General features: G+C 53.1%; 1 protein-coding gene across 1 annotated transcript in view; it reads left to right on the forward strand.

Moving 5' to 3' along the window:
- The first annotated feature begins 237 nt into the window (after positions 1-237).
- The window catches only part of LOC122392920 (leucine-rich repeat-containing protein 24-like), a 47,793-nt gene continuing 35,435 nt past the window's right edge, over positions 238-12,595 (forward strand). Inside the window, exons 1-2 of the mRNA XM_043388282.1 lie at positions 238-370; positions 11,903-11,980. The gene's annotated coding sequence lies outside the window, so the exon portion shown is untranslated. The remainder of the gene's footprint in view (positions 371-11,902; positions 11,981-12,595) is intronic.

The following is a 12,595-nucleotide window of genomic DNA, read 5'->3' on the forward strand; positions in this document are numbered from 1 at the left end:
GAATCATTTACAAATATTGCGCGGTCCGCATCCCCTGTTGGATCGAGGCGCCCTCTCCTGATCCGTACCAGGTCCAAATGAGATGATAAATATATGAAAACATTAAACAAGGTACGGCATTGTTGTTACCGAGCGGCGGTGGCACATTCCTCAGTGCGCATGCGCCGCGGCACTGCGGCAGGTGACAGGTGGGCAGAGCGCGGGAAAACGGTTCCGCGCGCGCCCCGCGCGCCCGGCGGCGGCAGTGTGGCGCGGTCGGCGGGGGGGGGGGTGTGGTGTGTGTGGTTGTGCTCTGTGGGCTGATAGTGCGGCGATAGCGCAGACCGGGAGGGACGCCGCAGCAGAGACAGACCCCAGCGACCAGCTGCAGGTAAGTTTTAATGTTGAACCCAATAAACCCCTGTTTGGTAGCTACAGGCATAAGTGGGTGCTGCTGGCCCAGGCCTTCCGTCAATGTCTGCAGAAGAGGAGCATGATAAAAGGCGGCAACATCCTACAACCTTGGCTGACCCGGCTCCGGTTTATCCGATAGAATATGTTGATGTGTGTCGTTATTTGTTAGCGCCTGAATTTGTTTCTCATCTTACAGACATTGCGCAAGGTTATCACGTAGTACCGCATTACGCGCCGGGTTCAGTCGCGTTGCTGAGGTGAAGACCGTTTGCTGCGCATTTGACATTGGTTCTCTTTATCATGTTTGATATGCTTATCGCGTCCCCGCCTGGGCTGATAAGACTCACTGTTTCGCGGCTCCGGAGACGGGGCAGTGTAACGTACGGACTACGGGCTGCCGCCTGCACTGTGATGCCATGCCCAATGCCCATCAAAAGATGTTGAATTGCATATTGAAGCCGTAATGGCGACTGCCAGTTGATGGAAAATACCGTCCGTCAAGCTTCTGGCTCACAAATGTTACTCAGGCTCGTGTCTAATTATGCCATTTTTGCACACTTCGTGCCTATCGATGTAGCATTTTTGACCGATATTTCGTCTTTGGGAGTACCGATCTATGCTATCGGGATTACCCCGAATCGGTCATCCCCGCGTTCAGTCCAAGTCTGTGTGGTGGAGGGGAGGGGATGGGGCAGGGCGGGCCCGGGGGGCGGGGACCGTCTGCCGGGCGGCGGACCCGTCCCGTCTGCCACCTGGCGCATCTTGACCAGCAGCTGGCGGCGACGCCCCCTCCCCTCCCCCTCCCCACCATGAGAGAGGGCAGAGTGCACGGTCGGCGCCACCCCCCCACTCCGTCCCCCGCCTGTCGCGGGAGCGGGGGCAGGGGCGGGTCGCTCGCTGCTCCGCCGCCGTATTACAGCAGCCACCCCCTCCCCTCCCCTGCTGACGACTGCGGAAAATCGCGGACAGCCGACGTCCCCAGTCGGTGGCGATGTTCGACCGCCCGCGGCATCGGTATGAGACGCGGAAAGTCGGCGATCGCGGACGGACTCGCCAGTTTTCCCGGCAGCTACCGTGGGAGCGCGGGCCGCTGGGAGAGGGGGATGCGGGGGGTGGGGAGGTGGATTGGGTGGGCGATGGCCATTGCTATGGTGCAATGATGGGAGACGCAGCATTGGTGCTCATTGGTGACGTTGCTGGTAACTACGTTGGCCTAGATTTTGATGGCTCATGATTCTGGTGGAGCACTGTAAACCAAACTCGGGGTATCATGCAACCTAACATTTTCTCAACATAACAACCTGCTGCTTGTGCGGCTATTAAAAATTGGACAATTTAATGAGCTGTTCATTAGCTATTCAGCTACAGAACAAAATGGTAAAGTGACCTCCGACGTCAAGCCCTGATTGTGGAGGAAGTCCTGTTTCGGCCGTCGCTGTAACAATGATAATCAGATTACATCTATGATCGTTTATGAGGCAGTTCAGATTTTTCGGGATGTATAATCGGATAGACTGATTGTGATAAATTTACTTGGCTTCACAATGCAATCGCTCAATCATCCATATTTGACAATCCCGCTTCAAATGCCTATTGTTCACTTTCAGGCTACATTGTATGTACACAAAGTACCGACTTGTTTTGCAGGCACAAAATACCATGAAGACAATAATAATGTTTGCTCTATGGTTGCGAGCTGACGTACTCCCGTGTAGCTCACTGCTCAGAAATGTTTGTCTGGGTCCTTATTTCCAATGCGTGTCCTTAATTTGCATTTAATTCCTAACTTAGTTACTGGTCAGCTTAGGCCAAAGTGTTTTAAGTTGCTGTTGAAATTAGCTCCTTAATTACAACAATGACTGAGATGTTACTGATACATATTTTACGGCGAAATTCTTGTAATTTTGTCAAGATTAATGTCGAAAGAGCGTCTATTGATTCTTGCGACCTGAAGAGGTAACATTTGTAAAAGAATCGGCATTCCTATCTAATGGCCGATCAAAACGATCCATTGTTATCGTATGATGTCTTATCTTTGCGGTAACATTTTAAAACCATCGAGTCCTTTGTCGTAATCCAAAGTAGCTTATATCTAATGTGACCACCGACCTGTTTTTATCGGCGAATACAGCAAATACAGTGACGCTCACCTTCGGTGATTTAGTTTGTTGTTTGGTATAGCGAACAGTTCCGTTCATTGCACATTTTACGCCTCATTGTACGGCTAGAAGACAGTAACAAACTCGCGGATTACCGGCTGGCTGATGTCAGCAATCAGCAGCTGACGGCTGCTGACGCCGCTGACCGGGCTGCTGACCGGCGCTGACCGCTGTCACCATGAGGCGCCCGGCCGGAGTCGGTAGTGCCACCTTCCGTGTCAGAGGAAGCGGGTCAGCGCCCGTGTCCCCGCTCGTGGGGCTTCCAGAGGCGACTGAACGCCGGCCGTTCCTCAGATACCGCCGCACCGTGCTGGTCAGGTGTGGCCGGAGGGTGGGCTCACGGGATCGGCGGCACCGGACGACGGGGTGCGGGGCTTCCTCCGAGGCCACGAGGATGTCGATGTCGGTGACGACGATCGTTCGGAAATACTCATGGCCAAGAAATGAACCGAGGTGTCGATGGGAGTTTAGAGCCAGAACTACCGGAAGCTGCTAGATGAGTTTGAAATTTTAATAGTGTTTATGATCAATCTAATTTGTGGCAGTCGGCTCAGGTAATCCTGAACTGCTAAGCCTTTTCAATCGTCCCAATACAGAGGCATTTAGTTGGATTGGATCAATAATCCGTCAGACAGGCACCTGTCTATCCGCACGGTCCGCTCCACCAGAATGTCCTCTCCCCTCATCAGCCGCCTGCGTGTCCCCGTTTGTTCATTACCTTCCCAATGTCCTGCCCTAACCGTCCCCACCTGCCCGGTCCCACGGGTTAGCTCCCAGCACGCTCCGCGCGCCGTCGGACGGGCTTGCTGTGCCCGGCGTGCTGTGCCCGGTGTGCTCGCCGAGTCCGATGCGGGGGCGACCGCGCCACACTGCTCTGTGTCTAATCAGGAGCAAAGTGCAAAAACGGTCCAAGCTGGTGCATTTGACCCAGATTCACCGCTATCGGACCACGCTGGGGAGGGGGGGGGGGGGTACCCGGGTGGTGTCGGGAAGCCATGCTGGGTTTGGGGGGACGGGGGAGGGGGCTGCGGTTTCCGGTATTACCCCAGGTCCGGCCGAAGGTGAGGCATGACAAGGAAGAATGGCCTCGGGACCCGGGTACCAAAGGCGGCTATCGGAAATGTTGAGCAATCGGCAGGTCGTACTTGCGGACATGACGCTCTCATTTGCCATTCTGTGTTTACCAACTCAGGATTATGGTGTTTGGCATTCCCTTCCATACTGGCTCACCCTCTGGCGTTCTGTCCATACCGGCTCGCCCTCTGGCGTTTTGTCCATACCGGCTCTCCCGTCTGTCGTTTTGTCCATACTGGATAGTCATCTGCCGTTCCGTCCATACCGGCTCTCCCGTCTGCTGTTTGGCTCATCCATACCAGCCCTCATCTCTGTCGTTTTGTTCATTCCGGCTCTTCGTTCTGCCGTTCCGCTGACGGTCTGTTCATGCCGCCACTCTTCTCTCTCCCGCCTGCCATTCTGTCTTTCCGGCTCTCCGAGCGCCATTCCGACTGCGCCGGCTCCCATCTGCCCTTCCATCAATCAGCTCCTCCTTCCTGTCAGTTTCTGTCGTATCTATCGAGGCGGCAGCGGGACTGAGCCGCCCTCAGACGCTCCGGGCACATTATGCAATATGCATTCTATTGTCTGCCTCTGTGTGAACTATTCCCGGTGTTGCTGTCTCACAAGCAGCAGATAATGGCGGCCGACTCAAAGCCGCCGGCTCTTTCCTCTCTCTCGACTGCGCCGTCTTTGGATGATCCTGACGGAATAAATATGCCGCGCTGGACGGAAGAATCCCAGTCGGATTAAGAGAAGGGTTAGGGCGTGCTCGAGTATATTTTTGTCAGGCCGCCAGGCTGTGAGGACGCCATTTCTGGGTGCGGCTCTGAAATGGATCCGAGTCGATGTCGCCAAATTCGCCGCTGAATGGGACAGTGGCGGCCGGGGGTGGCCGATCATGAGCCGCCAGCCGAGCGGCTCCGAGCGCCGCCGCGCCGCGCAATGGTGCTCCGCCGTGAAATGTCCGCAGATAACCTCCGGAATGGCCTCTGTCCGTCCGGCTATGACTGGCCCGGCGCGGCGACGGCCTCGACACTCCGTCTGTGGTGTGCCCGACTTCTCCCCGTCGAACTCCGACTCACCGCTCGGCAATAAAAGGGAATGACATCTGGGATCGATAGATCGAAGGTGGGTATGTCGCCGGACGGCCCTAGGTCCTTGATCACTGGCCCTGAGGACCCTCATAGGTCTGCTATATACAATACATGCCACTATCAAGGCTTGGCGGTTGGTGGTTGCACTATCTAGACCTATCTCGATGAACCCGACACGACTTTGGAGCTTAAGTCGTAATGCCAATTGAGACGGAACAGAACTTTGGAACGAGCTGAAAGCAGCAACTAGACTGCATTTACGAGCGCTCAGTACTAAAGCAGATGAGTATGATGGATTTGACGTATATAGATGTGTAAAGTCTCGATTACGCAACAGACGTTTCGATTTACTCTGACACATTGAAAGGACCTGTAGACTTGAAAGGAATAAAGACAGGCGTGCGGCGTCTTTTATCTATCTTCTTATATCCTCACATTTCTCTTTTCTTCGCCGGTCGCCAGTCGTCTTTATTCATTCTAGATTTGTCTGTTGCCTTCCTTAAATATATTTTACACCGTTCTCTCTACAATGGTTTCTGGCCGTTGCGTTCTCTGGTCAATAATCGAAGGAGACGGCCGTTTCCCGGGCGCAGATCGACTCCGGTCCCATTCCCATGACTGACCGTCGGTCGTTCTGACGACCTTGGTGACCGATGGACCGTCCGAGCCGAGTTCTGTGACTGACGACCGACCTCTGCGGGGGGAGGGGGTAAAGGATGACCGTCGGTCGAGGTCAGAGGTCGAGTTCGGCTGGCGATCGGAGACCTCCGCGCCGGTCGAAGGCTGGTTATCGGCAATCAGGTGATGTTGTCAGACACGGCTACCGTTCTCTGGTAGAGACTCACGATGAAGTTGATAAGATTCATTGTCTACTCCTTTGAGAGCTGCGATCACGGGCTGGCTGCCCGGTGGCGCGTCTCCCATGACGTGGCTCTCAGTGGGGGGTTCTGTGAATTCGTGACATATAGGGACTCGCGTTTGTCCGCCGCTCGGACACCCGTTCGGCGTTCAGTGTTCTGGGTTGGGCGAGGTCGTGGGACGATCACTGCCCTAATGGACGGAATGGTCACCGCCTGTCCTCTGACGTCAGGGATTAAGAGCTAAAAGCAGTTTGGGGCTGGCCTGTAACGCATTTAGCCGTCTCTCTTCAAGGCCTCGTGACGTACCCAGTCCAATGTCGACCACAACTAACTGCACATGCAATTTCTACCCCAACCACGCCCAAATCGCCTCGACTCTTGAATCCTGAACATATAAACGTATGCCTCCCCTGGCCCTAACTTTACGTACCCGAACCTCGTATGTCTTTCACCCTGTATCTGACCCTCTTTCATCTGACCCCCGTACCGATGATTCCGGATCCTCGACCCTCGATCCACGACCTCTAGCTCGAGGCGATCGACCGGTCGTCCGCCGCCGTGCTGTCTCTAATGAGACGGCCGGTCGAAGTTGCCATTAACGGCTCATCTCTCCGTTCCTCCTAACAGTACCGTCACCGTCATGCAGGGAAGTCATCGTCACACACATGGAGAAGTCACAGTCGCTTTAGCGATCAGTGTTAGAGGGCAGTCGGCGTCACAACACAAGCCGAACCGTCACCGTCACAGACACCGTCACTGTTAGCGTCATTCGTCACACGGAGACTGCCTGTGATGGAGTTCTTCGAAAAGTTCCGCTTATCCCGATAAGCGAAATGAGTTGCAAACGTGAGTTCAACAAGCGTGCCATTGTCACATGAACCCATATTGTATGCACATGCAATTGCACATTGAATGCACATAGTGCATGTTCTTTCTTTGATATTGAATTACATCCTTGCACTGCTTGAATTTTCGGAATTAGCTTTGAAACGACCACAAAGGCTGTCATAATAAAACAGTAGGCTTCATCAATGTTAAACGTGCTGAGCTATCACATATCGAGAGTAATTCTCTTGGCTCCCTTTTGATCTCACTGTTAGGCGGTTAATTATTTCACCACTCTCATCAGCCATTTCCGTTTGTGACTGTCAACTTGCCAGTCCAGACTTCCCCCCTCTCCCCTCCCACTCCCCTCTGCAACACCGGCGCTCCCCCCCCCCCCCTCCCCCACCGCCGCTCATCTGAGGCAGTCCGGCGCCGGGGCAGTGCTGAAGTGCCTCCGACTGGGCTTTATTTGGCCGGCCGCTCGCTGGGATTTAGCCACTACTGATGCGCTGGTGGGTGCCCTCTGGGGTCGGATTTAGCCGCTCCTGATGCTCTGGTGGCGGCCGTTTGAGGTCGGATTTAGGCACCACTGCATTGGCTGCGCTGGGGGCGTCCGGAAACGGTACTCCCGCCCACTTCGAGTGTACATATTTGGCTACAGGGTGGGAGGGGCTGTTTGCTGGGGTTGCATATGTTATACACTTCTCCCAGTACCTATACCTATATTGTTCGGTGTTCGTGCGAAAGTTCATGCGCATGATAGTACTGATTAGCGGTGGATGAGGGCCGGAGTATTTAAATCATTGATATGCGCTTGTGATACTAATTTATGGATGCTAGAGACGGTATTAATTGAATTAATCGGATGCGTCGCGCTGCTGAATGAGTGACGGCAGGGCTGAGGGCGGGCTCAGCTGCACGCCCGGTCTGCCGGACCGCTAGTGTCGCGCCCGTCGGGGCACGCCCGGTCTGCCGGAGCGAGTGTCGCGCCCGGTGTGGCTGCTGCCCGCCGGGGACACAAAGGCGGCCGTCGAAATTGACGCTTGGCGGCGCTATTGGCCGACGAGCAGTAACGGCCGGCTGGTGGGGCGGATAACGGGGCTGAGCGGCACCCACCGCGGCCGGCGCCACCCGCTCCTGATTGGAAGGCAGACGAAAAGGCCACTTCCAGCCCACTGAGTGGTTGTAATTGGCCGTTAGCTCTTACACATGGCCGACGTGTCGTTAGCGACCCTGGGCCCAATTAAAAGGAAACAACCGTCGGCGACGGCCGTGGTATGGTGTATAGAGAAGGATGGTTAGTGCTAGCGAGCACTTCTTTCACGTGAATCTAAGCACATGAGACCCTGTGCTGCAAGCTATTCATGTTCTCACTATACTTTGTATATGTTTTTTTTTTGTGTTGAGATGTGTTGTTCTTTTTTTCAGTCGCAATTTTTTTTTGTCTTTTGCTATGGGCGCTTTCACGTTTTTTGTGTTCCTCTGTCTCAGGGAAAGTTTTTGTATCGCTCTGTCCGAGGAATAGTGCCAAAAGGCAAAATTTATACGCCAGACATCCCCTTTTTCGAATCTTTCTATTTTTTAACACTTCAAGTAACTTGGCAACCGACTATCGTTCAAGTTTGAATAATTCCCATCAGCCCAAAACATTGCAATAATGCTAAGTTTGTGTAACATCGCACCTAATGCGCACTTATTTTTCTGAACTGCACTTAATCTTGACGCACCAAAGGTGAAAAACTCGCTTAAACCTCGATTAATTGTTGCTAAAGCTGTTTGCGCAGCACTTTCCGGACTCATTGAGAAAGCTCCAACTTAGCTCATTCCTCTGTCAATCCGTGGCGCAGCGGCGCAAACAAGTTGCCAGTGGCTGGCTGTGTTTGCCTCAGCGGAGGTCCATTTTCGGCCGCGCCGGCCCACCACCTGTCTGTGACAGCACCGCGGAGGTGCCGGCGCCCGACGGCAAAAACTCCGCTGCTACCCACTGAAGACTTGTGCGCCGCCTTCACGGGCCAAAGTTGGTCTGAAGAGAGAACCTAAGCACCGGGGGGAGGTGCGCCTGACAGGCGCGAGCGTGTTTGGCTTCTGTTGCCGCCTCGAGGCGGGCGGGCCACGCCGATGTCTATTAAATTCTTGTTCGGCTTCTTTCGGATGGCCTTTGAATGGCAGCGGCTGCTAAAATATTTGGACAGTTTGGTGTTGCGGATGAAGCCTTGAGCTTTTTTTTCTTGGTGGGTTACTGGTATTGCCTTCTGTATTTTGCGATGGGAAACGATGCAACTTGTGGTTTATCCGTAGTGCGCTTTGCAATTCAAAAACTCCCAAAGCGACTTTTGTTCCGTTCTTATATCTTTACCTGCGTGTCAAGGAAAATCTCACAAACCGCCGTTTCGAGTGGAAAGACCGGCCCGATCCCGCCTCTGCGGTCAGCAGTAAGAGGACTGCGGGAAGCTCTGGGCCCTCCCTCGTGTGCCAGGGGAGACCCTGCTTTTTGGAATCAATCCCATTGTCTCCGAGTGATCCCGGCTCGGATCGGACCAGCGAAACCATCAGATGGCCTACCGAAGAACCGTGACCTGACACGGGGAGGTCAGCTGAGTGTGAGTGACTCACCGGGTGCTGTGATAGGTCAGGAGAGGTTTGAGAAAGAGCTGGAGAGAGTGAAGAGAGAGAGAGAGAGAGAGAGAGAGAGAGAGCGAGAGCGAGAGCGAGAGCGAGAGCGAGAGCGAGAGCGAGAGCGAGAGAGCGAGAGAGAGAGAGAGAGAGAGAGAGGGAGGGAGAGAAAGATCCTATTTGACAAGTGACCCTAACCCACGGGCTGGTGCGGTGGCCACTGGCCACTGATGGCGCCAAAGCTGCCGTCGTAGCCACCCCATGAATAGCCGATGGGGCCGGGGACGCGGCTGCCGTTGAGCGTCCCCCGGTGGTTGCCCGCGCCAGATGGATTGCCCGACTGCTGCCCGGTCAGGCGACGGACGGCGGCCCGTGGACTGTGGACGGTTGAGCTGTGGTCAGTGGTGGACGGCTGTGGCCAGTGCTGGACGTTCGTGTCAGAGAGACGGACGGTCGAGGTCAGACTGGTGGGCGGTCGTAGACAGGTGTCACTGGTCTGGTGTCACTGGTCGGTCACTGGTCAGACTGGCTGACAGTGGTGTCGTGGTGGCTGACGGCTCGTGAACACTGGGAGTGGGGACGATTGTGGTCAGTGACGGAATGCCGCCGTGAATTTTCAGTGCTCCCGCAATTGGCCGCCACCGGTTTTTGGTCTCTCGAAGGTCTGTGTGGGGTTAAGATTTGGGAAGCTACAGTTAATCCATTCCTATAGTTTGCTGGAAAAATTGAGCAGAAAGGAAGGAATAAAGAAAATAAATGCCTACCTAAATAAATAGCAGCCGTGTGTCGCAACCGCAACTCAACGCGGTTTCCCGGACCGTTACGTTGCATTGCTCTCGGAAGGTGTTGTCAGCGTTAGACGCAGGAAGCTTCATTATGCAGAAGTTCTGGAAACGGAAAGTGCGCACATCGCGCTAGAATCCAAATGGTTTGCGATTCTGCTCAGCCTAGAGAATATAAGAACGATAAGATATAACAAGAGATATAACATAAGATATGTATAACAACGCTCTTGATACTCGCGCTTTACGTCTTTAGAGGTGAACCTTATGCGTGGCGGCTTTCTTGAAGGCCCTTCTATTAATGGTTGACGAAAGCTATGCTGCTCATTCCATACACTGAGTGACGGTGTATGTATAAGTGAGCGCCTAATTACTATTCACTGGCTCTATTTGATGTATCTCGATCTCCGGGAATTTGCACATCCGGTGCCCGTCACTGCCACTGCGCCATTCAGACACTTCATTCATACTGCCGCCGACACGGACCTTGACTCCCGGTATTTTCAGCTTTGTGGGGACGTGTAGGTGTGGTGTTCAGTCGACCGAGCTGCTGTGTGAGCATTTTTGACCGCCATTCTCGGTTGCGGCGCCGAGATGACTGCCACCGCCCCCGTTTCCTCGCCGCGGCGCCCGTCTCTATTCAGCGAGGCGTTCCTCTCTGCTGATGACTCCCCTAATCTCGTTGCAAATCCTTCGAAGAGGACGCAGCGGGCAAATTGGATTAAGTTTTTGGGCCTCGTCGCGAATTTGCATGTGAAGTCAATTTGAATGCCTTCTGCCGAGTGTCGGCAGAGGCGACGAGAGGCTGCGGGGCGGAGTCGCAGCTCGGCCCAACTTGGGCGCGCTGCAGCGCTAAATTAGTGGTGCAAGTTTGCTGTGCCTACTGACGAAAGAACCCAGAGACTTGTGGCGCTTTGTAAAGAAAACAGAATAGCCGGCTACGGAGCTCGGATAGTTCTTGTAGATTAAGTCGTAAAAAGACTCCATTCTTCAAATGCTTTCTTTTAATTACCTTAAGTCTCGCGCGCACAAAAGTCAATCTTCTTGACAGCGCTTGCAAATTGTTCCCTTCCACGAAAACCTTGGTCGTTTATTAGGTGATTATTATGCAATTAAGAGGAAAGATTATCGTTAAAAGATTCTCTAAAGATTCTCTTAAAGTAATGCTTATTTTATTTCCCAGATGCATGTGCTTGTGTACACCTAGGTATGCAATTTGTCATCTATATTTATTGTTTAAAGCGCCATGAAGGCGAAGCTTTCGCTTTGTATGCCGATCGATAATGTTGCGCTGAAATAATTCGATTCCCCATATTTTGCATTTATTGCTGGTTTTCACCATAACTGGAAACTATCGTTGTAGTGACTGGCTTCGGTTTTAGCGCCCTGAAACCTATAATCAGCTTTACTCGAGCTGGTTAGAGGCTGGGTAGTCGTGTCATCACACTCCTCATTATACTTATCGCTTGTAGAGGCCAGCTGTTCATCGGAACGGAACTTCCCAGGGAAATTATAATTTCTGTTGCGATAGCCTTATCGAGCGTTGCTTCATGTTCTTGATATGTTCTTACATCGATGGCATGCCATCTTCTGCTCCTCCGGCGAGTTATTGGCTACTGCAGTCTTTGAGAGATCCTGATCAGATGCTGTGCAGTCCTTCCGCTAACTGCAGAAACGAGTCGCTCAAAACCGGGCGTGATCTCGCCGTCAGTGGGAGCTTCCTAGACTGCCGCTAGATGGCAGGGGGGTCAAACGCCTGAACTTATGCTGTTCCGCAAGACTGATAACCGGTTTTAGTTGAGCGCGGCAACGTGGGTTGTAGTCATCCATGAGGATGAATAGGATAATCTGAACTAGCGTTAACTTTAGAGACTCGGTGATGAGCTATGCAGTTTGAATTAACAATTTATTTCATCCTCGTGTAGTCGGGTCACGCTGTTGCCAATGTCGCACGCACTTTCTTGGCGAGTGTCTGGCACGTGCTGCGCCCTCAATGAACTCACTTTGTCGGACTCAGACGCCGCAGTCTGCCCGGCGGGGTAAGTTTCCTCAGTCAGTTCAGTGCTCCCCCGCCAGCAGAGCCGAGTTGTAATGCTAACGCCGTGTCCTCTTGGTTTCAGAGAAGCCGCGTATTGATTTCGACGACTGCTCGCAGAGGGGTGTAGCGTTTGGACGGCTCAGCGAGACATGAGACGGAGGTGAGTTTCGCAGCCTCAGGTTAGGTGGAAGAGGGCGAGATAGGGAGGGCTATGGAAGAAACGGAGGGGACGGAAAGGGGCGGCCTTGGGAGGGGCGGGAAGGAGACGGCTGGCTCAGGCTGGATGCTTGTGATATGATGAACGGTATGGAGAGGCTGGGTATTGTGAATGTAGCCTGTGAGTGTATCGCCACATAGGACAGAGCACTGGGCAGTTACAGCGGTTCTAATCGTTACAGGCGATGCTAAGGGACAAGGGTCGTAAACAGTTTTCAATGATCGGTTGGTGCTTAATGTCGCATAACGTTTGTTGCCCTTAGAAAGAGCATAGTGATGTGATACATGGTAGCGACGTAGCGACATAAGCATCCTTATATTGGGTGCATAGTAATGTCGTTTCCTTGCGGCACTAAACCCAGCAGTTAAACAAACAGAAAGGTCTGTCTGTAAGCAAGCGAAAGACTTCGACAAGATGGGCAGTATTGAGCTACTCCTTTCCTTGACTTCTGGGTCCCCTGGAATCGTTCTGATTATTGTGAATTTATGTGAGGCCTTTCTGGCATAGTTAGATGAATAATATCGGCCGTCCCACTAATGTAACTGCGACCGCAATAAT

The sequence above is a fragment of the Amphibalanus amphitrite genome, unplaced genomic scaffold, assembly GCF_019059575.1.
Source record: "Amphibalanus amphitrite isolate SeventyFive unplaced genomic scaffold, NRLGWU_Aamphi_draft 000506F_arrow, whole genome shotgun sequence".
NCBI classification, from domain to species: domain Eukaryota; kingdom Metazoa; phylum Arthropoda; class Thecostraca; order Balanomorpha; family Balanidae; genus Amphibalanus; species Amphibalanus amphitrite.